Raw genomic sequence first — 25,331 nt, forward strand, 5'->3', positions numbered from 1 at the left:
AAATAAGATGAGAAAGTGACTCAGCATTTCTAACCCCAGCCCGAAGCTGATTCCGCTACCAGATCATAACAACTGAGAGCAGAGGAAATGCAAGAGCCTTCAGTTAGAACTGAGTAAAAGCTAGATATCTGGGAATGCAGGGTGACGTTCGTCAGCATAATTTAAAGATGCAGTTCATCTCTGAAAAGTGACCAGAGAAATGGCTCCTTCTTATCCATCAGGTGTCCCCTGGTGCATATTTAATCTGACATTAGTTAATACCCAGGCCATGACCCTACCATGGGATCTGTGTGTGGTGGGTGTTTCTGCCCTCACCAACTCGGACTGATTTCAATGGGGCTCCACTGCAGAACCAAGGCACCGAACAGGAGTAGAGATGGCTCCTATCCCTACTTCTGCATTGTAACAATTGCTCACTAATTTCTAATTATACAGCCAATGACTTACACCTGTGTAATCCTATTCAAACTAATGGGGACAGAGTTTGCCAAGATGGCGCTGAAGGCACAATTTGGCCTACAAAACCCTTTTCTACAGGTGGAGATGCATGGAAAGGTAAGAACCCAGCTTGACTGCTAAGTTCTTTTCAAAGTCCCCCTTTTTCCAGGACACAGTCCACCATCCTGAGTGACCCACATTCTTTGTTCCGAGGCATGCGACCATGCATGTGGCTGTATTAAAATGCATGTTTGATTGTGCCCAGTTTGTTCTGTAGAAGTGACTTGATATCATTCCTGATTGCTCCACCAATCTTTGGGTCAGCAGCAAACTTTATCAGCCATAATTTTGTTTCCTTCCAGATTTTTGATGAAAATATTGAACAGACTTGGGCTGAAAACCTGTCCCTGCAGAACCTCAGCAGAAACACCCCCATTCAGTTATGATACTGCATTTTGAGATCTATCCCTGAGCCAACCCCAGTATATCAACTTTCTCCTTCTTATTGCCTCTAAGATCAGCAGTAGCACGAAAGGTCTCTGTCCCTGGGTGGACAGAAAATTGGCAACAGCGGTATCCAGATCATATGCCTTTAATAGTAAGAAGGTTCCTTATTTCCATCATTCTGTGTTTTCACAGATCACCATCTGTTATTTACCTCCAAACCCTTTGGAAATTTGACATTCAATTTCATTTCTAATTTACTGTCCTCCTGAATTCTGGCAAGGGTTTATGGCCAAATGAGGCCTCAAGCTCTCTTTGATGAATGGTGGTAAATTTATGCATTTCTGATTGTCTAAATTTAGCAAAAATGGACAGGGCCAAATTCACCCCGATGGAGTCCAGTGACATTGATGGAGCGACATTAGCGTGAATTTAGCCCATGATTATCATATCCAAATTTGTGCTCATCTCGAGATGGATCACAGCACTGAGGCTTCTAAACCATTTGAAACATAGGAACTATCAGGGGATAATGATGTTATTTCAGGGTAGCGAATGTGCTCTCTAGGCCACCGCCCCCACCACCACTGTCACGCCTTTGATCACCACAGCTTATGGGGCACTAACAATAGTGTTGTTCACACTTGCTAAGAGGTTGCGATGCTTGCTTGTACATTGCCTTTCTCAATGTAATTACTTATTTGAAAAGCACTTTGAGACGTCTGACAATTTGGAAAAGCAAATGGTGCTTGAGTGTCTGTCTATCAGAGAGAGAGTTTGCAGCCTGACTAGAAAGACATCCTTTCTTTCCCTAAGCTAATGTTTCTCATCTGTGTATATACACACCAGCATTATCCAAGTGTGCAGATCATTTAAACTTGCTTTTGCTACAGGAAGTAGGAATGGCATGTCTATATTCTCGGCTTAACATCTAAAATGCTTTTTTCTTTTTCTTTTTCTTTTCTTTTCTGTAGCTATTGCTTTAATATCTTCTTCCTCTAACTGTGACTGTGTTAAACATCTATGTTCGATATTGAACCTTCCGAATATTAGTATTAACAGGCAACATGTAAAGGTTCTATCTGCAATACATCATTGATTCCAATTACTGAAATGGAATTGTACATTATAGAATTTCATAGGTATATTTTTTATAAGAGAGTATTTATGCCCCGATTAACTTCTTTCTGTTGCTTTTTCGAAATGGCTTAAAGTTGAACTGTTAACTAATGTTAAAAATTCAGCATGATGGGAGCATTTTTTGTTCTGCTGATCACCAATTATAACGATCAGTGGGCACACAGATCATATTGGACTTCCCAGAACTCAGATTTCACTAGTGCCTGTACATTTTGCCCTCCCATGAAATGATTAGTCCTAAGGATCACAGAGGAAGTGGCTTTTACTTGGATGTTTTGCAAGAAGGGAAAAATGTTGCCCCTTTTGGGTGAAACCATGCGGCAGATAAAAAGTTCAATGGGAACTCTAGGGGTGTTAATTAGAGCTAATTATAATGTAATTGACCTGGCTGATTTAAAATGCCTGGCAGAAATTGCTATGTCCTCATAGGTTGCTGGAATGAACAAGACTAGGGAACCCTAAACCCTAGAACTGCCATGTGGTTGAAATCAGTTAAACATTGGTCTACGTGACTATTATAGGTCTTTGTTGCACTGTTGGTCTTTGTAGTTCCTGAAGGTAAAGTCAAAAGAACACTTCAGTCGCTGTTATAGTGCTAGGGGTTTTCAGCATCAAGCTGAGAGGACCCGTTGAGAGAGCCCGGTCCCTAGGAATAGCTTTTTCTCCATTGGTTTCAGCCGGCGTGCTCCTTCAGACCTGGCCAAGCTGCTGCATCTGTGCTTGTTCCCCACCTGACATGGTTCCAAAAGCCATCTAAACAAGTGGCACGCTAGTGAGCTGGCAGTGGAGGGGCTCGGCAGGAGCCACCCTCAATATATTTGGCCATTACTAGCTCAGCAGGACTCTGAGCTGAAGCCAGGTTTTTCCATGTAATAGGTATATTTCCATGAGGTTGGGTTTGTTTGTTTTTTTACCTTACAGTCTCCTTCATACGAAGATTAAAATGCAGGCTTTCACCTCCTCCTTTAGCTAGCTAGTAATCCAACCCATTTGGATAAGCTTTTTCTTTTGTGATGTCCAGTAACCTTTTCTCCTGACTTCTTCCAGGCTGGACAGAGACACAGTTCTACTGGTCTGAACCCAAACCATGGTTGAATATGTTCTGCCAGCAAGATGCTGGGGGTAGTCAAGGGCATCCGGGGGTGCCTCTTCACCCCCTGTCTCTGCCAGCCCAGAGACGTCCATGCCACCAGATCCGGCTCCAATGTGAAGCTACCTGATCCAGTGCTATTGTGCCAGATCTTCCACTGCTGGTCTTCTTGGTTCTTCTGCCAGGTTAGTTCTGCCCTACCCTCTGCCTTCTCTTGTTAAACTTGAATCCCATTCCAAACTGCCTGTGAACTCAGGGTGACCCGCTTGTCTTGCCCGATGCCTATGCACTTTCTTTGAGTACAGTCACAGCTAGTGATCAGTTATACAATCAGAATACAGGCAAATTCCAGCTACAGCAACATAACCCAGAGTGTGGAACTAAGGGAAACCAGCATTATAAGTCACGCAAATGAGGCTGGCCCAACCTGGCTTTTCTAGCTCTGGGGTTTACACTTCAACTGGAATCAGACAGCTATACTGGCCTATAGAGCTGTGCTCCAATATCCTGTCTACTCCGTGTGCTGTTTCACTTTGGTTTTGTGTATTGTTACATTTATTGAACTTTACACCAAGATTAAATCTTCCAGCAGTTTGGCTTCACTCATGCCATGGGCCCTGTTCTACATACATGGCATGTAGCCCTGTAACCAGAACAGGGAGGAGTCTTTGGGTCCCTTTGCATGTGTTTCTCCTATGCTTTGTCTTCATTAGCTGTTGACTGTTTCTGAGACTGGATAAATGATCAGGCCTGTTCATAAGCACCGGAGCCATATGAATCATCAGGAAGCTCTGGTTTCATACAGGCTGCATTAATATTCTAAGAGTCTTGTTGCCTCTTCTACAGATGCAATTTCTTATTTAGCTTTCAGTGCTATTTTGATTAATAAAACTTAGCAATTTATAACAAGTCAAAAATGGAGTCCTAGCTCTGAAGGGAGGTAACGCAGGGCAATGATTCTTTGCAAAACATAGGATAGCAGATTTCAAGGCTCTCCAGTTTACAGAAAATTTTAAGGGATTGCAAATTTGATGTCATGCACCAGGTTAAGCATGGTAATGATGGGTCAGGAAAGCAATCATCTTAGCTGGAAAATGTTTAGACAATATACTGTATCAACTGTGTCTCTGAAGCCATGACATGGTCTGAATTTCAAAATAAAACTGGAAAGCAAGGAGACTTTCTTGCTATGATTCTGGAGTCTGTGACACCTTGTGAGAAGAATAGGGGATAAACAGGACAACATTCTTGTTGGTTAATTAAAGTTATTTAACCAGTTGTCCGTACTATAATTCCTATGATATTGATGACGTTTGGGTTGCTTCGCCAGTGTAGAGAGTCCAGACTGTATGCACTGAGATGTTGATTAATAAATCAACATAGAATCTATTTGCTTTCTATAATTTCTTATTTAACTTAGAAAATGATACGGTTTGGGGGTCTGTTTGTTTTACAAAGTTTAAAAACAAGTTTAATGTAGAATGTTCAAAGTTACCACAAAGTGATCAGGTGGACCAATCAGAACACCAGTCAATAGGGATTGGAGTTACCTTCTTGGCACAGGATGCCTATGAAAGAAAGACCTTGGTTTTTACAGATTCTCTTTCCTTCTCTTGTAGCAGATTAGGGTCAGAGCCCTTGGAAATAACCTCAGTGCACCCTGCAGATAACATCAGTGCAATCAAAGTGCTACATAATGACAGAATTTCCGCATCGTGTTGTTATACTGTATATTATCAATTCGTAATGATTTTGCTGGTATAGTAATTCCATGTTTCATTGCTTTGTTTGTTATACAAAAATTTTATTATATCCAGTAATATTCCGAGAGCATTTCAGTGATTCTGCTGATTTTATCATGAAGCTAATGATCAACTGTAGTTTCCTTGTTGAGAAAATGTAAATTTGTAGGAGCATATTTACAGCATATTTTTACAATATGCTGTAAAGTTTTCTCTTTAGCTGGTCCCATAAGTTCCAGTAATGGAAACTGAAACTTAAAAATGACAGTGCTTTAAATACAATGAAATCATCTTAATTGTCTTGTTTTAATGGGCTCTTCAGTCTAGCAGAGAAAGGTCTAACACAATCTAATGGCTGGAAGTTGAAGCTAGACAAACTCAGACTGGAAATAAGGTGTAAATTTTTAACAGTGAGGGTAATTAACCACTGGAACAACTTACTGAGGGTCGTGGTGAATTCGCCATCGCTGGCAATTTTTAAATCAAGACTGGATGTTTTTCTAAAAGAGCTGCTCTAGGAATCGTTTTGGGGCAGTTCTCTGGCCTGTGCTATATAGGAGACTAGCTTAGCTGATCACAATGGTCCTTCTGGCTTGGAATCTGTGTAGTCTTTATGAAGTATGCTGGGGCAAAAAAAAAAAAGACTGCTCTCCACTTGAAAACCACACAAATGTGCATATTCTGGCCTGAAAATTAGTGTTAAGCCACAAGTATTTAGATGAAGAATTTGAATGTCTCTCTTGCATTTTTTATTAATTTATTAACATTTTTACTACTCTGCAGTAAAACACTGCCCATCCAACGATCTGGGCATCCTTGGCCATCTTTTAAAAACACACTATTTGACAAACAGTCCTGTCAGTTACCCTAAGATCAAATCAACTAACTCCATGACAATAGAAACAGAACAACGATTAGTTACCCTGCCTATACAATCCCCACCAGAATTCTCCTCTAATGCCACCCAGCCTTACCAATAACCCATCTCCAGATGGGCAAGGAAGAAATGGAAATCTCTTTTTGGCAGCAGTACAAGCCTTGTTTGCAATGGGCCTAATCCTGACTTTTTGCACCTTCCTCTGAAACATCTTTGGTTTGGTTTGGTTGGTGTTTCCAGCTGGGTATTATTTGGTTTTTTGGGCAGTTTCCCCACAAGCTTTTTTTCATGTTTTATTTTTAAAATGTTGCCAAAGGTACTTAAGACCCTTGTTTGTTTGTTTGTTTGTTTGTTTGTTTGTTTTCTTTCTTTCTTTCTTTCTTTCTTTCTTTCTTTCTTTCTTTCTTTCTTTCTTTCTTTCGTTATAAATCTAATTGAATGTTGAAAAACATCTTCTTTCCATCAGGGTGATGAACTAGATGGACAATTGCTGTGGTCTTGTCTGGCAATCTTCCAAACTCCTGTTCTGAAGTTTGTAAGCTCCTTGGGGCAGAGATTCTCTTGTTGTTCTGTGTTTGTGCAGCGCCTAGCACAATGGGATCTTGGCCCAGGACTGTGGCTCCTAGGCACTGCCGCAGCCCAAGCAATTAATAATAATAAATGGGCTGAATCCTGTGTTGGCGTCAATTGCAGCACCTCTGCTGAAGCCAATGGAAATGTGCCAGTTCACTCCAGCAGAGAGTATGGCCCACTGGGGTTTTAGATACTGAAGCAATGCAGGATTTGAGGCTCAGCAACTATAGGCTAAGGCGAACGGTTCTCAGCCATCCTAACTGGGGTTCCTAATGGGGTGTGTGATGGGGTATACAAACCTGACCCAGTCAACACAGGGTTAATAAGCTGTTGTGGGCCCAATCAGCCCCACCCCATCCCAGCTGCGAGAGATGTCAGACTTGGAGGGAGGCGCTTAAAAGGGCAGAACTCCATGGACAAAGGCTGGGTAAGTGCAAAGAGCCCGTCCCACCCTGAGGGGGCACCCTGGAAAAAGAACACAGTGACAGGGTAACATACAGCAATCTTGTGTGTATGAGTTCACCAGTTACATAATTACCTCTTATTCAGGTATGGTCCAGGAGATGAGCAATAACAGCAATAACAGAGTCAGCAATAACAGAGTTTTGATTTGTGTAGTGGGTATAGCGTGATTTGAACTTTCTGTAGGTATATCTCAGAGGATCTCAGAATGTGGAAGCATTCATTTATACAGGGGGAGAATTGAACCTGGTCTTCCACATCCCAGGTGAGTGCCCTAATTCCGGGGCTAAACATTATAATGAGGGAACCATTCATTTGCAGCTCTAAATCCTCCTTTATTTCCTGCTTATCAATCAGCTGCCTCTTCAAATAACAGAGACCAGGTTAGTTAATCATGGGCTGTCAGAGATATGTGTTTGCATAACCAACCAGGCAATTCGCACAAGCAAATATAATATAGAGGAAAGATTATTTGTAAAATAGAGACTACAGTACAGCAAAAAAATCTGATCACAAGAGCACAACAGTAATTCTAAAGCTAATTACCAAACAAGCAACTTGCACATGCACAAAATCAATATAGTAGGTGACTCCCCTTTTAATCTATCAGACAAGGACAGTTCCTTCTTTATGATCCTCATTGCTTATGGTGAGAGTGCACATAAAATAAATGAAAGCCCAGTAACAGCACCAAGTACATGGGTACACAGACACACACAACATCTATTTCTTATGATTGTACCTTTTCATTTTGAAAACTTGGCCAATCCAAATAGAAAAATGGAAACCATCCTCAATACAAATTACAGTTACAAGATTCAGTGTTCAGTAACAGAAAGGAATGTTTTCTGTATTAGTAACAGCTTCTGACAACATCTATTTTCATAATAGTGTTTTGTCGAAAGAGCAGTTTGGGTGAGAGTACTGCTAAATCACTTCAAGTGAGGCTGCCTGATGCTCTAATTGCTGCTAATGTTAGGTAACTCCTTGCATTTCTTTCTTTTCTTTTTCTTTTCTTTTCTTTTCATACCATCTGTCAGAGTCCATTCTGCTCTTGGACATTGCTTTGCATAAAAGGATATCAGAGTAGCCAGGCACTAGCAAAAGATCTGACTGGATGTGAATATTTCTGGAAGCTTTATGTGACATGTAAAACAAAGGAAAGTTATGCTTTATATAAAGATTCCATTTATAAATGGTTCATGAATGGTTCATGTATTATAGATGGTTATACACCTGGGAAGAGAAAGTTAATTCTGCTTTTGGAAGATGGTGGTATTTCTAATTTTGGTTTCTTTCCAATTCAGAAGGAAAACCAAACACTTTGAAATTCTCCTTGAAAGGGAGTGGAGCCCCAGCTCTGGGGCAGTTCACTTAGGGGCTGCCCCAGAGTTGTGGGCCCTGGAAACTCTGGGAACCAGGGCTTCCAGGCTCTTGACTCCCCGTCAGCCCACTAGGTGGGCTGACAAGGAGTTGGGCAGGTGAGTTGGCAGGACACCAGGCATGTTTCGAAAACTGTCTGGCAGGCAGGGCTCCTGTGGACCTCTGACTTGGGAGTGCGGTGAAATCAAAGCGCTTCCATGGATGTTTCGATTTTCACAAACTGGCAAATTTTGACCCCAAAAAAAGTTTCATCAGAATTTTTCCAACTATCTCGAGTTATAAGCAGCCTGTTGGACTTTCAGACTATTGATTAATCATTTATTACAAGATTTATTAGTTTATTAACCCTTTATAAATGGAAACTTCGTGTACGGTGTGGCCAAAGAGAAAGTTAAGGGAACAAACAAATAACGGATAATTTTGAGGGAACCTAAGGAAAAGGATCTTCAAGAAAAGCAAAAAAAAAGTTAAAAATGTGAGATTCCATGGTATGCGTGAAGTTCACCCCCATGCACAGGATCCTCTTGAGCCTTCAGAATAGGGCCTAAGATTAATACCAAAGGTGTTAGGTGACTTTCCTTTTATGAGAATGGAGCTGTTGGTTGACACTCCATCATTAACCATACAAGACCCCTTCCATTTAAAGTCCTATTTTTGCCCCTCTCTGAAAAGAAGAGTCCTCCTAGAGTAGCAACTCACTCTCATGTAATAGTAAGTGTCTTTGGGCTCTATTGCACTAATACAGTTTGCCTTTTTCAAGAGTTACTATAGCAACTCCTCCGGATGTATTCTTCTGAAGTTTGGTGGAAGTGACCTGGAAACAAGGGAGAACGCTGCGGTTGGAGAAGGCTGGGTGTTGCCTTTGACACAGAGCATGATCTCTAAAGAAGAGACATTGTCCTCTAGAGCTCCATTTGGAGTGGAAATGCCCTGCGAGGTATCTGGCTTTGAGGGCTGCTGACGGAGTACATCATTGCCTTCAGGCAGACGATGTGGTAGTTGCCAGAGACCCTCACCACATCATTTTCAGACTGAGTATAGTTGTGACTGAGCCATTGCTGCTCTTAATCATGTCATGATATGTTAGGTATCACCCAAAGCAATCGTAGGATAGCCATCGAAGAGCAGGAGAGACATCAGCTGCTGTGCTAATAATAAAAAGCAGAGAGCTAAAATCGCCCAACTCTGGAGATGCCAGCTGGGCAATAGGATTATTTCCACACACAGTTTGAAAAGATCAATATTCACTGTTTGAGCTGAATTATAATAAACTTGATGTCATGTCTCATTAACAGACCTTTCCCTGCATGGATTTCATACCCTGTCTGGGGAGGAAATAGAGCAGCTACAAAATTGTATCAATTTGTCATTTCATTTGCAGGTGCTAGCCTGCCAGAGGGAAGGGATGATTTGCAGCTGCTTTGGCCCACCGTGCGGTAGGTTCTAGCCAGTATGAACCTCTGTCCAGCTGGAGAGGGTGTGACACTGGGGAGCAAAGGCCATGTACACACCGATCTTCCCACTGCCTCTTAAACACATTCATTCAGAGTAATCTTCCTCAAGCCAGTGAGAGGTCCTGTAGTATCTCAGGTAAGGAGGCAGAGACAAAAGACTTAGCGATATAGCCTAAGATATTCAAAGACACCTGAGGGAGCAATGGAAGAGATTTTCAAAAGCTCCTAAATGGCTTTAGGAGCACACATTACCCAGAAAGTCACTGGGATGTGTGCCCCTAAATGACATAAGGGCGTTTGAAAAGCCCATCCTTGGTGCCCAGTCCTATTGGAAATCAATAGGGATTGGACAACTAACTCCTTTGGGTTCCTCTAAGGCAGTGACTAGCAGGTAAAAACCAGGGGAGCAGATCCTCAGCTGGTCTGAGCTGTCATAACTCCACTTTAGTCAATAGAGCAGCCCTCTGGTGTAGACAGGCGAGTTGTCGTTTTAACACTTTGACTGATGGAAGTAAACCTTGGGCTCCACCCAAGGGTTAACTCTTGCCTTGTCCACTGTAGGGTTTTAATATGTGTTAACCAACGTGTTAAAAATACACGTTTTTTTTCCAACCCATAAATTCCTTCAGAAACAGAAGAAACCAGAGGTTTGGGTTAAAACGCCCAGCAGAATTGAACATCTAAACTGAAAATGTTTTAAGCAGTATGTTGCTGTGATTTTGAGGCAACTACAACAAAAATACACTGTGGAAAATGTATTCTCTTTATTTTTTGTACACATTTGGTACGCACCTGTTTACTTACCAGGCTGCTTTCTATTTCAGATGTCTCTTTACAACACTGAAAATCTACAAAATGCTGACCATAATTAATACAAAGCTAATAACCTAAAACCCCGCCACATCGGACAACAGTTAACAAGTGAAAGAAAAATGATAAACCAACCCTAAATACTTGGGGGAATGGGGAAAAGATGGGCCTGTCAGTGTGTGTAGGAGAAGATCAAATCTGGGCTCTGTCTGGCCAAGTGGAGAGTGCGCTCCACAGTCAAGGACCCTTCACAGAAAATCCCTCCTCAGCAGCCCCCTCAGTGAAGCTCAGATGCTGCCAAGGAAGCTTATCTCCTAATAAATTAGTTTACTTGGAGTAAAGCTTAAAGGATTTGGGGCCTGATCCAAAGCCCAATGAAGGCAATGGAAGACTCCTATTGACCTGAGGGGCTTTCGAGCCAGACCCCTGTTGCTTGGTTTTAAAACTTGTGATACAGCAGGGCCAGAGGGCAGCAGGAGAGTGATTTTTTTTAACGTGTTAAAATAAATTATTTTTAATGAGGGAAATTCACCAAAATTTGCTAGAGCCAGCGGTTTCCTTTAAAAACAAACAAAAGCAACACACTTCTGTCTGAATTCTATTTACCTGCTGCTGTTAAAGTCACCCCTTGCCCCATAACAGAGATCACAGGGGTGATATTTCTATTTTAGATTTTACTTGCTGGGTTTAACATGGACTGTGCAATCAAGCCAGCTTCCCTTGCCCTGTGGGTAGTCAATACAGTGCAGTAAATCATTTGTTAATCGCACTGCTGATGACACAGTAGGTACCTGGGTGGTTGTTGAGGGTACACACATCCACAGACTCCCCACAGCTGCATGTTGAGGGGAGAAGTCCCCAGGCTTAGTCTTGGCTACCAACCTCCACGGGCAGGTTCCCATTGAGCAGGATGGAGTGAAAGTGTCAACCAGATCAGCCGAAAACAGTCAGCTCTGCTCCAGCCCAGAGAGGGAGGAAGGCTGGTTTCCAATCCCATGGCTCCCCTAGTGTCTCTAGCCTGGGGCTGGTTCTACGTAGGAGCAGGTTCCTGCAGATGGTGGAAATCTTCCTCTCTCAGGGGATCTTCTGGCCATTAAAAAAGGACTCCTTGTCTTTGAGGATCTCATGGGTGAACTCATAGCAAGCCAGGCCTCTGAGGATGTACAGCCAACGGCCCGGCAGCAACAGGTCCATCCAGTCCTCTGGGTTCCGGTCGCTGACCAGCTGCCTCACACCGGAGGACAGCCGGGACAGCCCCGCAACCCTGCAGACACAAAACCCGTCCCAATGGTCGAACTGGTAGCCATGGCGCCCAGCTGCAGCTCCAGCTTTTGGCCCAGCGCAAGCCCCAGAATGATCAGAGCCTTATTCCCTGTAGACTAAGGAGAGGTACTAGGCCCCACCCCAGACCTAATAAAAACCCCTGCTTCAGTCACACAGGAAGCGGAGAAAGGGAGAGCTGACTGTAGTTTGGAGGTGACTGGTGTTGACCAGTCACCTCCAAGGATCAGAGTACCAGAGGATCAGAGTACCAAGGGAAGGGAGACCAGGCCCAAGCAGGGCAGAGGGACTCCCCCTGAACAGAGAACTGATAGGAAACCCTGCCTGTGGGGAAAGAGAGTAAGAAGCTTGTGAAGCTGAAGGGGCTGGGACCGGAGTAGGGGGCAAACCTGGGTCCCTTCCCAACTCCCCTTCTCTCCCCTTCCAGGGCACTTGAGGAGCCCAAGAATAGGGGCAGGGGCAGCGCCCTGAAACACCACACCCAGGAAAAGGATGCACACCACAATAGCATTGGCCATTTGCCACAAACTGCACCCACCTTAAAACTGTTTTGCTTTGCACTGTATCCAGCTGCTGAAGAGCTCAGCTGTGAGCATTATCCTGAATGTGTTCTTGTCAGCGACCGGTTCTGTTTGAACTTGAGCCACCAGTCTGCTGGGGAGCTGTGACCTCCTTGTGCTGTCACCCACGGGAATGGAAAACTTTCCTCCCTTTGCAGCACAAACTGCAGATGCCTGGCAGCTCCTTTACTGGCTTTTTGGACACCAGCCATTGGTTGCTTATCATCGATTCTGATCTGACAGTGATCCCTACAGCTAAGGTGCTGATTCTAATCCACTGCTTCAGCTGGGTTTAAATCTTTATCTGCAATCGGTGAGTCTGAGCGCTGAGTGTGCAGAGACATTATTAGATTATTAAATCAATGACACTCCGGTTATTAGTCACACTTATCTGCATTACCTGACACTGTAATGATGTTCTATTTTTACTTCCATCCTGCTAATGTCCCAGAGGTACTGGAATTATGACCAGAAAATTAATTTCTTTACATTTGGACAAGAAATAGAAGTAAGGGGAATAATCCTGTATCGACACTATAAATCCTAACAGGGTTGTTCAGAAAACCTATGGGTATAAAAGAAAAAAGAAAAAAAGAGGGTCGAGAACTACATTTCATGTACCCAGTTATCCCTGTGGTGTGGGACAAAAGAACCGGCCTGTGGATATGTCTGGTGTTCATATCTGGGCCAGACTATTTTAGCTGGTAACTCATTCTAAGTGATTAGGATCCCTGAGCTAGCATTAATGATTTTACTAGAACTGCCAATATTTTCTCACAGAATCCTGCCATCAGAGATATTGGAAAGGGAGCATTTCAGGAGTGAGATCAAATCTCGTAACCAGAAAAAGGACAGCTCACAGTAAGATGATGATTATGTTGAGTGTGTGACGGGTTCTCCCCACGGTGCCACCTGCATCTGCGGTACCACTGAGCCCATCTGACCCACCAGCCTGGGCTCCCTTTCCTGCTGTGACAGGCCCTCAAGTCCCCTCCAGCACACATACACTTAGGGACACACCTAGCCGCAGAAATATACAGATGCTGTGATCAGCTCTGCATGGGAAGGCTTCAGCTAAGGAACTTTCCAGCCATTTAGGCATGCACCCTCCTCTGGAGGATAAACGCAAAATTATACCATCTTGTGCTGCATAGAGAACTGTACAGCATAAACTCATGAAATTCACCCCCTCCCCCAAAGTGGAGAAAGATATGCAACAGCTTTCTGCCCCAAGTTATGATTTCCACACACTGGTTTTAGACAAAACAAAAACAAGTTTATTAACTACAAAAGATAGATTGTAAGTGATTATAAGGAAGAGTAAACAGATCAAAGCAGATTACCTAGCAAACAAACAAAAACGCAATCTGTACTTGATATACTAAAGAGATTGGATATGAGTAGCAAATTCTCATCCTAAATGATTAGGGCCCTACCAAATTCATGGTCCATTTTCGATTTCATGGTCATAGGATTCGATTTCATGGTCCATAGGATTTTAAAAATTGTAAATTTCATGATTTTCAGCTATTTAAATCTGAAATTTCACGGTGTTGTAATTGTAGGGATCCTGACCCAAAAAGGAGTTGTGGGGGGGTTGCAAGGTTATTGTGGGGGGGGGGGGGTTGCGGTGTTGCTACCCTTACTTCTGTGCTGCTGGCCGGGAGCCCAGCTCTGAAGGCAGAGCCATAGCCAGCAGCAGTGCAGAAGTAAGGGTGCCATGGCATGGCATTGCCACCCTTACTTCTGCGCTGCTGCCTACGGAGCTGGGCACCCAGCCAACAGCTGCCACTCTCCAGCCACCCAGCTCTGAAGGCACTGCAGAAGTAAGGGTGGCAATACCGCAATCTCCCTCCCCGCCAATGACCTTGCAATCCCCTTGAAACTCCCTCTTGGATCAGGACCACCAATTTGAGAATTGCTGGTCTCCCCTGTGGAATCTGTATAGTACAGGGTAAAAGACCACAAAAGACCAGTTTTCACTGGGGAGACCAGATTTCATGGCCGTGAATTTGGTAGGGCCCTATAAATGATTATTTAAGGAAGTTGCAGAGATTCTTAAGGGGCCAGCTGCCCTTGCTTGCAGTTTTAAAACCCCAGGTATTCCTCTCTCAGGCTAGAAACCCCTCTAGCCTGGGTTCAGCATTTCCCCCAGTTCAGTCCTTGTTCCTCAGGTGTTTCCAAGAATCTTCTTTTGGCGGGGAGTCTGTGAAGAACCATGATGATGTCACTCTCCTGCCTTAAATAGCTTTTGCATATGACAGGAACACTTTGTCTCCAAGCTTGGTTCCCACACCAGACAGTGGAAAACCACTGGTATTCCGAGATGGAGTCCGGTACCAGGTGATCCAGTCACATGGCCCTGTAGGGTCATAGCAGCCATGACTCAGAGGCTGTTTGTAGAATCCTCAGGAAGGCTCACCGGTGCGAGATAAACTTTTTCTAAGGCTTATTGTTTTCTCTAATGGCCCCTCCAAGCCAGCCATCTAGACTCACTGCATTCTGCCCAGTGGGCATTCCCCAGGTGTAACTGTATTTGTAATATAGATATATAATCAATATTCCTAATTTCAGACACAAAAATGAAACAGGCATACAAATAGGATAATCCCATTCAGTAAATTATAACCTTTCCAACGATATCTTACGTGACCATCTGGTATAGTTGTGCCATAATCATATCATCATATGAAGAATAGGGGGTGCAGTGTCACAGAGTGTTCAAGAGCTACTGTGTTGAATGGAAACAAAGGAACATCTCAGCCCACAGTGCACCAAGCCAAAATAGATTTCCTAAAAAAAAGTGGTATATAGGGCCTGATTTGATGATGAGTGAAGGTTTAAGAACATCTGTGCTTTTGCTGCCCTGCAGGTAGAGTAACCATCTTTCAGTTAGGAGGAATATGAAAAAATAAACAGTAAAAGATAGTTAAGGGCCATATTCTCTGTCGACTAAACTCCATTGAAATCAAGGAGGAAGAGCAGAGAGTTCATCTTGGCCTCTGCTTCGACCAGTGGCACCTCAGGAATGGTCCCAGCACGCAGGACTCAAAGCAGTTCCCATAAGGAATCATGGGAGTTTGACCTCTTCTCTCACAATCCCTCTGGACCTCCCAGAAGCTTTGTGAAATCTCCCAGTAGCCACTGCTTCTGGGGTCTCAAACGGGAACTGCAGAGTAGGCATACAGAGTGCTGTACAATAGTGTGGGGGCAAAAGCTTAAATCCCAACAGCCTGGCTGGAGTAGGTTCTGTTTATTTTGCTAAAAGAGCTGCTCTGGGAATTATCTGGGGGGAGTTCTGTGGCTTCTGTTGTACAGGAGGGCTGAGTAGATGAGCACAGGTCCTTTCTGGCCTTGGAGTCTATCAATCCTCTAGTGCAAACACAGCTTCTAGGGCAGAGAATGGGAAGAAGCAGATGATAAATGCTTCGCCATAGAGAGAGAGAAAGAGAGTCTCAGCTTTTTCTCCCTCCCATTATTTGTAAGATCTCTGAGTTTACCAATTGCCTGCCAGAGCCGTATATTACCTAGTGCAAGAGCATAATTTGTTTTTAATGTATGTTTTAACAGCCTGATTTGTTTCATGTTTGCAGTTAATTTCAAAGTAGGAACAAGCGCTGGTGCTCAGTGTGCCAGAAATTCAGCCGGAAGACTTTATAGAGCCCTTCGACTGGAAAATTTCCACTTAAACTAAAATATGACACTAACGGAGAAAGAGAGAGCATGTGTGCCATTGGTACCGGAGAGCTGCATAGGGTGGAATGTGCCAGCAACTACAATTTGCAGTGGAATTATAATGGAACAAGTTCTTTAGGTGTAATTAAAATATGGAGGAGTGAGCTCTCATGGAAATCCTTTACTCCAAGCTTTTGGACTCCTGTGAACAAGAAGCAAACGTTAGCAGGTCAGCTGGAGTACAGTATTTTGTGTGTTCTTTGGTTAAACATTAAAGTGGTATTGTCAAGTGGCTATAACTAATTGCCTAGGCTCAAAATTAAATCTAATCAATTTTGAGCACTTAGGTTCAGAGTTAAAGCTGTTTTCACCTGGTAGGAAATGTCTTTCCAATTCTAAACATCTCTAAAATAATTTAAAATTAAAAATGTCTTTTAAAACGGTTCCCTTTCCTGGGTACTATGAAAATGATCAGCATTCTGACTGGCTTATATTTCTCTGCAGCACTGGAATTCCTGTAGCAAGGTGTCTGAATTACGGGATTTTGTCCGTCTGTGTTTATGCGTGTTAAAAAGTTAGCATTTACACAAGATCTTCCAGACTGAAAACACACAGCCAACAAAAGATGAACTTTTATTTACACAATTTCCTGTATGTTTTTTCAGACAATGTCTTGTTACAGTTCCTGATTACAAAACTTAACATTTACACATTACCACTCCCTTCTGTATTGAAACAAGAAGGGTTGGGCATAGGACCATGTATTCAAGTGTTGTCAGTGCCCTTGCTGAATGGTAATATGCTGCTAAACATTGAATGGTCCTACTCAAATTCTTAGGTGAAAGTCTGCCCTTTTGAAGGCAATGGAGTTTTTGCTGTTGATTTCAATGGGACCAGGATTTCACCCCTTATGTTTGCCCATCTGACAAATATTGCACCTTGTTCCAAGGGATATCTCATAAATATAATAAAGATGAAGCTTCGGGTCAAAATTTAGTTATGTAGGCAAGTGTTAAAACACACCTTGTGTTGCAAACTGTTCTACCAGTCTTTTGCTGGTAAATTGTTTATTTTGACTGTAAGCAACTCAGGGGAGGGACATGTCTTAAATTCTTTAAGTGCTGACCTCAAAGCTGTGTGCTCTGTACTCTGTATTTAGGGATGGGAGCCATGTTGCTCTAGTTTTGGTTAGAGATGGGGTCAGGCTGGGGAGTTCATATCCAGAACTCAGTTCACTGATACAGAACTGTGCACCCTCAGCTTCCGCTGAACAAATATTTGTGTGTGGGCCGGGGGGAATACACACACTTTCTTTTTCTCCAGTCACGCTGGACACTAGCTTTTGGATAGCAGCTGGTAAAAATGTATAAGTAAAAATAATAACCTGAAATGGAACCTGAAGGAATTGACAAGAGGCAGTACTGGATTTGCTTTACCCACCATTAAAATCCAGCTCACTCGGGGATAAACAGCCTTCAGGTAGCTTGAGAGTGCACCACCAAGCTACTCAGCGTTTGACAAATAGCTGGGCGTGAAGAAAGAATATGCTTTGCAAGTGGAAGTTCAAGGACAAATTGGGCCCCAGTCCAGCAAACAACCTAAACCCGTGCATACGTTCAAGCACGCAAGTAGACCCATTGAAGTAAAGCTACTAATTTTGATTTATGCAATGACGTTGTCCAAGTTGCCAGACTCTGGACTTCTCTGCATGGGGCATTATTCTGGAGTAGCTAGTTCTGATTAACTATTTCTACTTAACTTCAGGTGTGGACACTCTTATTCCAGAATAAGGGTGCCTTGTTTTGAAGTCACATCCTCCCTTATTCCAGATTAATTTTCACGTGTAGGCAAGCCTTAGAATGTATTCAGTAGTGGCCAAAGGATTTGGAGAGTTGATTAACTATCTGTTGATAAATTGTAAATATTCCAGATATTGACATTTTATAAAGCAAATATTGCCCAAGATGAGGATTTTTGCACCCCACTTTATGACACGGACACAGAGTAGTCCATTCTTGTGCGTGCTGTAGTTCGAGAGAAAAAAACACCAACTGCCTCTGTCACTTTGGACCATAACTGCTTGAAGCCATTATGGTCCATTATATGGAGCTGTTACAGTCTATTGAGTAAATCTACAGATTAAAGCTCCCTACATACAGAGTAACTTGATAGGTCTGTTGTGTCAATAATAGCAGGATTAAAGGGCCCTAATCGTGTGGACAGTGACGGAGGGTGTCCGCCCGGGCCAGGTGTTAAAAGCAATTGCCTTTTAAAAAGCTGCCTTGGTGAAGGGCTATGGGACTAAGAACACAGGGATTCGGGGTGAGGCAGTGGCTTCCACTTTAACTTGGTGCAACTTTGCACGTTGAGGGATTGCTGCATGATTGGGGACTGGAGCAAGTCCCCGGTATCTGCAGGCTTGTCAGTCCCTCACAGCTGGAGAAGCCGGCGGCTGAGCAAGCGGATTGTTTCTGGAGACCTATGAGCCTGCTACAGAGGAGAGAGACGGGCATGGGCCTTTTCCCACCCTCTGATTGTGGGAGAGGGCTGGTGGTGTGGGTTCTGGTCCTCTTCATGGAAGGGGGAGAGCCATTCCCTTCAAGACTGCATTGCTATTGCATGACCGCTCCCATGCAGACTCCCTGGGCGCTGTTCAGTCTGGGGTCGATGAGAGAGACTTGGCAGCACGATGGGACTCGGAGCCAGGCGCAGCTCTGGAATGGATGTCCCTGGCTCCTTGAAAATTCAACCCTAGCTGACAAAAATAGACAGCTGCAGAAAAGCCCTGTCCTTCAGTTGGACTTATGGGGAACATGCTCGTTAGTGTGTCCCCTAGCATCACTCCAGATCCTTATTGCTATATATATATAGCGCAAAAGAAAATTGATAGATGGCAATGGGGTAGGGTGGAGTGCTTTCGTGGATAGAGCACTGAATGCGGATTCAGGAATCTTGGGTTCTGTTCCCAACTCTGCCACTGACCTGAGGTCCCTTGGTCACTTCATTCTCAGTGCCTTTGTCTCCAATCCCACCCTCTTCCATACGTAGATTGTAATCAATTTGGGGCAGGGACTGTCTCTGACTGTGTATATGTGCAGCACCTGGCACACTAGTGTTCTGATCTCAGTTGTGGCCTGTAGGTGTCGCTGTCATACAAACAAAAAATAAAATACTTCCATGCCAAGGGGGCAGGCTTGGGTGGCTGCATAATAACTCAACCAAGCTGTGACGGGGTCCCCCTGGGGTACCACTTGGAACTGGGGTCCCACTGAGCCAACAGCCTTAGTTCCTCTCACTCTGTGCTGCTGTGACAGGCTCTCAAACCCCCTTCCAGCACCACACACAGGTAGGGATACACCCAGCTGCAGCATCTTCACACAGATGCTGAGATCAGCTCTGCCAGGGAGAGCTCAGCTAAGGAATTACCCAGCACTCAAGTGCACACACTCATAGAATCATAGAAGATCAGGGTTGGAAGAGACCTCAGGAGGTATCTAGTCCAACTCCCTGCTCAGAGCAGGACCAATCCCCAATTAAATAATCCCAGCCAGGGCTTTGTCAAGCCTGACCTTAAAAACCTCAAAGGAAGGAGATTCCACCACCTCCCTCGGTAACCTATTTCAGTGCTTCACCACCCTCCTAGTGAAAAAGATTTTCCTAATATCCAACCTAGACCACCTCCACTGCAACTTGAGATCATTACTCCTCGTTCTGTCATCTAGTACCACTCTTTGGAACCCCCTTTCAGGTAGTTGAAAGCAGCTATCAAATCCCCCCTCGTTCTTCTCTTCCGAAGACTAAACAATCCCAGTTCCCTCAGCCTCTCCTCATAAGTCATGTGCTCCAGTCCCCTAATCATTTTTGTTGCCCTCCGCTGGATGCTTTCCAATTTTTCCACATCCTTCTTGTAGTGTGGGGCCCAAAACTGGACACGGTACTCCAGATGAGGCCTTACCAATGTCGAATAGAGGGGAACGATCACGTCCCTCCATCTGCTGGCAATGCCCCTACTTATACAGCCCAAAATGCTGTTAGTCTTCTTGGCAACAAGGGCACACTGTTGACTCATATTCAGCTTCTCGTCCACTGTAACCCCTTGGTCCTTTTCTGCAGAACTGCTGCCTAGCCATTCAGTCCCTAGTCTGTAGCAGTGCATGAGATTCTTCTGTCCTAAGTGGAGGACTCTGCACTTGTCTTTGTTGAACCTCATCAGATTTCTTTTGGCCCAATCCTCTAATTTGTCTAGGTCCCTCTGTATCCTATCCCTACCCTCCAGCATATCTACCACTCCTCCCAGCTTAGTGTCATCTGCAAACTTGCTGAGGGTGCAGTCCACGCCATCCTCCAGATCATTAATGAGCGTAAACCCAAAATTGTATTTTCTTGCACTGCACAGAGAACTGTACAGTGTAAGCTAACTGGAATTCACCCTCTCCCTCAATGTGGAGAGAGATATGCACAGCTTTTTGCCCTCCTCCCCCACTTATGAATTACACAAACTGGGTTTAAAACAAAAGCAAGTTTATTAAGTACAAGAGGTCGATTTTAAGTGATTATAAGGGATAGCCAACAGATCAAAGCAAATTACCTTTGTAAATAAACAAAAACTGCAATCTGAGTTTAACATACTAGATAGGCAGGATATAAATTAGCAAATTCTCACCCTGAGTTATAAACAGGCTGGCAGATTTTTAAGGCACAAGATGCCTTGGCTTTCCTGGGTTTTCATAGGCTAAAGATCCTTCTTTGTTCAATCTTTGTTCCTCAGGTGTGTTGTTGTAGGGAGAGTGAGGTCTCCCCATAATGTCATTTTTTTCCCTTTATACCTTCTCCCCCACTGCTAGAAAGCTCTTTTGCTGTGACTTTGGTCCAAGAGTTCCCATTGTGCAGTGCTATCTCTGAGAGGTTTCTATTGTACCCGGTTCCTGGGGTAATCCTGGTGCCTGTGTGCATTTCCTCAATAAGCCACTAACGTTGTTTGGCCTTTTTACTGTCGTACCTAAAAGGCTGTTTGCGGGTGTTTTCAACCTCAGGACATGTTTCAGCAACACAGACATAGCCAAACTTTATAACTTCACATACAACAATAGCACAGACAATCCAACAAGATAGTACTGTCTAGCAGATCAAGACTTTTAGAATGACACCTCACAAGGCATACTTTGTATAAGGAATATCCTAATGACATGACAGTGGTGAATACTGGGGTGTCAGGGTGTCACACAAGCATTGCGTGGCCACTGCACAGGGCGTGGTACTCCTGGGAACAAGACGCAGTCTCAACAGGTGTCTTCTTATGGAGGCCAATGGAGCATCTATGGACCAGTTGAGGCCCCTTTCTGTGAGCTTGTTGGTGTTTAAGGCCCCCTGTCACTTGGATACCCTGGCAACAGTAAGCTGAGGATGGCATGCCAGTAATGCTCCCAATTACTTCTCTTGCTTTTACCCATATAACTCGAAGCCTTCCATGTTTGTTTTGATGTAGCTTCTGATACTGAATGTTATCAAGTGTCTCAAACTCTCCGCTCATGTTGGATGTTAATGTGTCGCTGGCTTCCCTGCTAGTTGCTCTCTTGGTTGCAGGGAATCAAGGCTAAGGGGTGTTTCAGACAGAGGAGAGGAGGAGCAGAGAGAATGCTGCTGGCTAAGAACATGAGAGTGAAGGAAAGTCCAACCAATGCCCTTTCCCACCTAGCCAACAACTTCAATCACTGCCCAGAGGTGATCAGAGCCCCTTGGTTCAGAGAGTTGTGCATGCATTCATCGTCAAATGCCTAGGTTTTGTCTCCCACAAAGGTGATCTTCCAGTAGAATTCTTTCTTTATAACATTTAAACGCTTTCCATTTCCAGTTGATCTGCTGTGTCTAATGTGAGTTATGTAAATTTTCCCCATGAATGACAGAATTTTGACAGTCTGACTTACCTTCCAGGCATACTCAAACCAGCTCATTTTCTCTTCCCTGGAAATTTTCAGTGTTTGGGTGGCATTTGATTATTATTAGCTGACATAGTTGAGCTCCGGGGTTGAGCGTAAAGATATTTTAAATTTAATTGGTTTAAGATGTCATCATTTCCATGCTGATGAATTTGTAACCAGAGAAACTTACAGCATTTAATGAACTTATTTAGATATCATGCTGCAAGCTTTAAGCCCAATCTCAAGTATGAAATTAGATCATGTGGGATAAAACTAACACCCAGAAGCGAAAACTGAACTGGGAAAAAGAATGAATTTCCAAAGACCGAGTAAATACAGATATAAGGCACCTAGGGGACATATTTACTAAGAGTTTTTGCACTGTTTTCAATGGAGCTTGTAATAGCGTAAAAGTATTAAATCTGATTTACTAGAAAAGATTTGTGCAGTACTCCATCACCTGGCTTCCCAGCTTGGCGAGGCCCCCCTCCCGCACCACTTCCAACCCCAGAACAATAATTCAGGGCACAGTTGAATATATGGCTGAGAAGGCTGCAGCTTTACTGAAGAGTTTACAAGCAACCAAGCAATAAAAACAACCATGCAGCCATCCAAAAGGATTAACAACATGAAAATCAATTATAATTCTAAACAGGTCAATATAGTGCAGTCTATCAGCCTGGGATGGAAGGAGACAGGTGCTGCACACCCATTCCAATGAAATGTTCCTTCTCTGCCCCTCCACGTTTTATGCAGGGGATGAGGGGCTTTCATTTTGCCACTGTTACAAGCTCCTTTGAAAACAGTGCAAAAGTACCATAGTCTAAATACCTCAGCCCAGTTTGTATTGTTCCAACACTCTTCTGAATATATGAAAACACCCCAAAATGTGCGTAGTGATTTACGCTAACCCACTAGTGTTATTATTTATTTGTCTTGCAGTAGTGCCCAGGGTCCCCTCGGCAGTGCACAGAGCTATACCCAGAGGCGGCCTCTGCCCCGCAAGAGCTTTCAGTCTAAATAGAAATGACAAAAACTCTTAGCACAATTGTTCAAATGAGGCACCAAGAGATTGTGACTTGCCAAAGGTGTGACAGAGCTGGGCACCAAGTCCCAGTGCAGGGCCTTAGCCACAAGACTATCCATGGCTTTGCCAGTTAACACTCCAATAAGAAGAGTTCAAAAAGAATGGGCAGTTCTCTGCTGTACCTCCCAGTAACGTGCTGCCCATTAGCAGGGGTCAAAATGTTCCCGGCAGAATGGTTTTCCATCGAAAAGTGCTGATTCGATGGAACTGCCGTGTTCCATCAGTTCAGTGGAAACCAGGCTGGCCAGATGCCTGGCTGACCTGCCTGCCTGTTCCCCAGTTGGCTGGCTTCATGGCAGCATGGTCAGCTGACCGGCTCGCCATGGCCTGACTCCCCAGCCAGCTTGCCAGTTGTGGGTTTTTTTAATTTTATACATTTGTATATTTAATTACAGATTTTATTTGTTTTTATATTTTTTTTCTTTTTTATATTCTACCAATTGCAGTAGGAGGCAATTACCAATTCGAACATCAATTACCAATCACCAATAATTATATAATTTTTATCACTGAAAAGTATTAAATGTTAATTTGAATATAATCAAAAATTAAAACTGTAAACATAAAATAAAATTGAAAACAATAAAAATATAATAGAAAAGAAGTTATCTATTGTATAGAGTTTATAATGTAGTATACTGAAAGTTGAAACATTTTGACTACTATATTATGACATGACATGACTTGACTATATCATAATATAACATTGACTTTTATATTATTTACTATAAATTGATTGATAAAGTTGAAATGATACTTGCCGCCCTTACTGAAATGAAATTATTTTTACCTTACTGGTGAAAACCAAATTTCATTTACATTTTTCCAAAACAAAATTTCAGAATGTCATTCTTTGGAGAATCTCTTTTGTTCCCAGTTGGGCATGTTCTCGCAGATAAGAGGGATAAGGCACTGGGGTATCTTTCCATTAAATGAAAATGTTTGCTCCTAATCCTAATCCAGGGAAGAGGCAATGTGCCTCATGTAGACAGGGTGAACTTCATCAGAGGCAGCAGTAGGGTTGCCAGGCATCCAGTTTTCAAGCGGAACGTCCAGTTGAAAAGGGATCCTGGTGGCTCCCGTCAGCACCATTGACCAGACCGTTAAAAGTCCAGTCGGTGGTGCAGCGGGGTTAAGGCAGGCTCCGTGTGGCTCCCGGAAGCGGCCAACATGTCTCTGTGGCTCCTAGGCAGAGGCGCGGCCATGGGGGCTACATCCGCTGGCCCCGCCCTGAGTGCCAACTCTGCAGCTCCCACTGGCTGGGAACCATGGCCAATGAGAACGGTTGGGGCAGCACCTGCAAATGGGAGCAGCATGGAGAGTCGCCTGGCCGCACGTCTGCCTAGGAGCCGGACATGCCGGCACCTTCCAGGAGCCGCCTGAGGTAAGCGCCACCTGGCGCCCACACCCTGAATCATCTCCTGTACCCCAACCCCCTGCCCTATCCCTGAGCCCCCTACCACACGCAAATTCCCTTCCAGACCCCACACCACCTCCCACACTCTGAACCCCTCAGCCCCAGCCCCACACCAGAGCCTGCACCCCCCCAGCTGGAGCCCTCCCTGCCCACACCCCCAGCCCAGAGCCCTCACCTCCTCCCACACCCCAATCCCCTGCGCATCCCGGTGAAAATGAGTGAGGGTGGGGGAGAGTGAGCGACAGAGGGAGTGAGGATGGAGTGAGCCGGGGTGGGGTCTCGGAGAAGGGGCAGGGCAGGGAGCGGGGCAGGGATGTTTGGTTTTCTGCAGTTGGAAAGCTGGCAACCCTAGGTGGCAGGGAAATCTTCCTGGTTTGTTAACCAAGAATTCTCCCCAAGCACATCACTGGTCACTCTGTCAATTGTTCTCATGTGACCCACTCACTCAAGAAGGAATTGAAGTAAGTAGCTAGGCCTGTGACCCACTAGGAGCAGAGTTTAGGCATCTTTGATTTGCCTGAGGCAGTCTGAGATCACTGACACCTAAAAGGTTGGAGGAATCAGCATCTGGACTGCTGTAGTTAGTGAGGTCAGTAAAAAGAAAAGGAGTACTTGTGGCACCTTAGAGACTAACCAATTTATTTGAGCATGAGCTTTCGTGAGCCACAGCTCACTTCATCAGATGTGAGCTGTGGCTCACGAAAGCTCATGCTCAAATAAATTGGTTAGTCTCTAAGGTGCCACAAGTACTCCTTTTCTTTTTGCGAATACAGACTAACACGGCTGTTCCTCTGAAATGAGGTCAGTAGTGGCTGCAGGAGACCCCCTAAAAACCCTGAACCTGGGTCTCGGGAGATAAGTAAAGGAGGCATTTATGTCATTACAACTATTTTTTACTTGCAATTTATTTGTGAAGTTTAAACTTGATCCGTATTTTTATGTTAATGATTTGAAATAATAAGAAATTTTTCTGTGGTCAG

The sequence above is a fragment of the Caretta caretta genome, chromosome 9 (genome assembly GCF_965140235.1).
Source record: "Caretta caretta isolate rCarCar2 chromosome 9, rCarCar1.hap1, whole genome shotgun sequence".
Lineage (NCBI taxonomy): Eukaryota > Metazoa > Chordata > Testudines > Cheloniidae > Caretta > Caretta caretta.